Here is a 4222-nt window from a genome sequence, read left to right on the forward strand (position 1 = left end):
CTGCTGTGGCTGCTCAGGATAATGAACCCTTACCAATCTGGATGTTGTCAAGATAAACAATCCTTGGATCTAGGGGACAAATACTCAGCCCAGGTGCAGCCCCTATGTGCTCCTTCAGTTGGGGGATCAGCAGATGGTGTAGTGGTTACATCGCTGGCCTACCATACGGTCAAGTCTGGACCCAGTGTACTTGAAACTCATGCTGGGTGCATATGCATTCATGCCCAAGATCCTGGGAGGAGAATGGGGGAGAAGGGATTGTAGGTGTGGACAAGTTTCCCCGCTGTCTCTCAGAAAGCTCACATACCCTAAGGCAAAAACCTCTAAAAATAAAGTAGTCTAGCTGCCCTCAGGGCAGTGCAGACCAAGAAATGTTCTGAATGGCCATTCAGCCTAACCTTCCCACATGTTAGTTTACCTTGTGCTAAACCCCTATGCACTGCTTTCTGGGAATAGTCTTGTCCTCCTTTTTGTTCTCACTCATCCTACACTCAGACACCTGAGTTTGCACATAGCAAACTATCATGTTAGGTTGTAGTTGTCTTCCCCACTAGATTGTCAACTCTAAGAAAATGACTCCAGGTAGCATTCTCTGCTCCTGTCATAATGCCCAATTCAAAGCAGGTACTTAATATGATTTTTTTTTTTAAAATGCCAGGTAGCGGGAACCAGCGGTTAGCATAATGGCTATGTTGTTTGTGGGCCGCGTTTCACGTCCCGGACCCGGTGGCTTAAAACTCACGCCGAGCGCATGTGCGTGCATGCCCAAGATCCTGAGAGGAGAATGGAGGAGAAGGGACCGCGGTGTGACATCCCCCCTGGGGGTTGATTTCTCGCTTTCTCTCTGTCCGTCTGGAGAGCACACGCACCCTATAGCAAAAACCTCTCAAAAAAGAAAAGAAAAAAAAAGAAAACCTCTTGCTGGGCATGTGTGCATGTGTGCCCAAGATCCCAAGAAGAAAATGGAGAAGTGATTGTGGTGTGGCCATCACCCCCTGGGGAGGGGTGAATTTTAGCTTTTTAATCTCTGTCTCTCTGCAGGTGCATGTGCCCTATAGCAAAAATCTTTCTGAAAAAAACCTATGAGATAGATGGGATCCCATTTTACTAATGTAATTGAGGTCTTTAAATAAACAGTAATAATATTATTGATTTAAAAAATTTACTTAGAGGATCACTGCAGTTTTAGAACCAGGAGAAAACCAAAAATTTATTGTATTATTTTTACAAATAAGGACAAAGGTCAAGTGATTTGATCAGTACAATGCTGGATTCTAAAGTGACTATGTCTGATTTAAAATATGTATAAAGTGTTGGGGCTGGCAGGTGGCGTGGTGGTTAAGGGCTCTAGACTCCCACATGGCCAACAACAGTACGAGTCCTGGACCTGGCAGCTTGCTTGCTTTCTTGCTTTCTCTCTTTCTCTGTCCCTCTCTGGTCAATTTTTTTAAAAATGGATAAAGTTAAAATAATTATTAAAAATACATATAAAGTGCAAAAAACTCAAGAGTCTGGAATCCTGAGATTGTCAGATCATCCATTCATTAACAAATAACAATGTAAGGATTTGGGGCAAATTCCCTAGAATTTTAAATGATTACCTCAAATCTCCAAAAACAAAAATGTTTTTGATACCACATTCTCTTATTCATGTGGCCTAGAATAAGATATAGTATTTGTACTCAACTTTGCCATATCAGCAATTAGGGCAAGGTTAGTCACTAACATTTTGCATAAATCAGTCAGAATGCCTTTATGGTCTTGTCTGTAGACTCAGAAAAATCTAGAATCCTTTCTGTTTAATTATTAATAAATCAAAGTCTTTCAGTTTGGGTAAATCAAAGTCTTGTATTTGGAATTAATTGGGATAAGTGTTTGAGTTCTTTGAAATAATCAGTTTCTGCCAACTAATCAGTTATACAAACCATTCTAACAAAAGTATTACCGTGTGTACTTTTAAATAGTGGTAAAGAGAACCACTGTGTATGGCGATCTGTGGCTGGAATTTCCACAGCCCAGAAATGGAAAGTTAGGGCAAACAGAGAGACCACGAACCTACCATTCTTGAAAAACCTGGCATATTTCTACCTTCACATTGCCAGTAAACTGACAAAGAGAGCTGGAATGAGTTTCTTACACTCATATAAATATGCCAGTTCACAGTATCAGATAAAATGCTTACTGCCATTTCAGGTTCACAGGCTAATCACCAGGAAGAATTGCTTTGCATCTTATTATTGTTATTACATGCCCAACGCTTCTGATTTATTCTAACTAGGATCCCTGAAAAGCACTAGCTTTCATTCACTGCAGATTGCTTCACTAGTTGGTGAGAGTCCTGGTGGCAAGCCCAGTTGCGTTTTGTTTGAAATGCAAGCAGCATTACTTGAGGAATCTGATCAAACATCCAGAAAGGGGTCTGCAGGCTTCATAGGAATAACCTGAGTTCTCAGGTTGCCCAGAACTCTATGAATATAGAAAAAGATGTCTCTTCTTCAGCAATCCCCAAACCTGTCTATTTATCAGTCTTTGGAGAGCTTTTTAAAATTAAAAGTTCGGGGCCAGCAGGTGACGTGGCAGTTAGGGTGCTGGACTCCCACATGGCCGACTGTGGTTTGAGCCCTGGACCTGGTGGCTTGCTTTCTCACTTTTCCTTCTCTATCTGTCTCTCTCTGGTCAAACTAAAATAAATAAAGTTAAATAAGATAATTATTCTAAAAAAATTAAAAGTTCTTGGCCACCAGGTGGCATGGAGATTGAGGCAGCTAGATCCTACATGGCCCACTTCATAATTCAAGTGCTAGACCCAGTGGCTTGAAAAAAAACACTGGACACAGGTATGTGCATGCCCCAAATCCCAAAAGAATGGAGGAGAAGGGATTGTGGCATGGCCATCCCCCCTGGGGGATGATTTTTCACTTTCCCGTTTTCTCTTTCCTTTTAGCAAGCTCACATGTCCCATAACATAAAAAAAGAAAAGTTCTGAGGAGACATCCTGTAGCTTATACATCAGTAATTAACTGAATATTAAGTTTATTGAGCATACACTTAGTGAGCACTTAAAGAATACCGGGTCCCATGCTAGGTTCTTTGTACAAATTATTATTTTTTAAATTAATTTTTTATTTTATTTTATTTATTCGTTCATTTATTTTTTAATTTGACCATAGACAGACAGAAGGTGAGAGAGAGAAAGTGAGAAAGCAGGCCACCAGATTTCAGGACTTGAACCCTGGTCAGCCATGTGGGAGTGTCCAGCGCCTTAACCACCACGCCACCTACTGGTCCCAGTGAGAAAGCAAGCCACCAGGTCCAGGACTCGAACCGTGGTCAGCCATGTGGGAATGTCCAGCACCTTAACCACCACGCCACCTGCTGGTCCCTTGTACAAATTATTGATTAATTGAACCCTCACAACCCTGTGTGGTAGGGATTTTCTTTTCTTTTACCTATAGAGTTTCTCACTATATTGTTTTCTTTTTCCTAGAGACAGTGTCTCCCTATGTTGCCCAGGCTAATCTCAAATTTTCAATCCTCCTACCTCAACTGCCGAAGATGCAGGAATTGTAGACATATGCCAGGTTGGGAAGCTTTTAAAATACAGACTAGACTCATTTTTTCAGATGAGGCACAGGGAAGTTCTTGCCCAAGTTCATGCAGCTAGAAAATGGCAGAGGCTCTATTTTAATTCAGGCAGTCTGGCTCTAGATCACACGTTCCTAATTGTGACACAGGCAGTATGCTTTCTCCCTATTCACCTCAGATCTTAGCATAAAAGCCTGTCTGGTATAGTTATGAGGGCAGGAGGAAGGGAGTGGGCATGAGTGGGTGCTAAAAGAGAGTAGCATGAGGGAAGTCTTTCCAGTGCTGAGAGCGTTCCATATCTCCATCATGGTGTTGGTTACACAAATCTACACAATACAGTGGCATCATGCACACATTGTACAATGCAAAGCGCCGTGTTTGATACCATACTGTTAGGTGTGACCACTGGGAAACTGGGTGTTGGGGACACAGAACTGCTCTATACTACTATTGCAACTTCCTATGACTGCAGCTATCTCAAAAGGAGGAGAAAAGCATATGCCTACCTTCGGCAAGCCCCAAATTGAGGAAAGTCCTGACCCTTTTATGACTGGCTTAAAGAGGGATTATCCTTGGGAGAAAAACCCCTTTCTCCTTGGGGAAGAAAAGCACAGCAGCTCTGGGCAGAGCAGGGGTG

This window comes from Tupaia chinensis, unplaced genomic scaffold (genome assembly GCF_000334495.1).
Source record: "Tupaia chinensis unplaced genomic scaffold, TupChi_1.0 Scaffold000527_1, whole genome shotgun sequence".
Taxonomy (NCBI): Eukaryota; Metazoa; Chordata; class Mammalia; order Scandentia; family Tupaiidae; genus Tupaia; species Tupaia belangeri.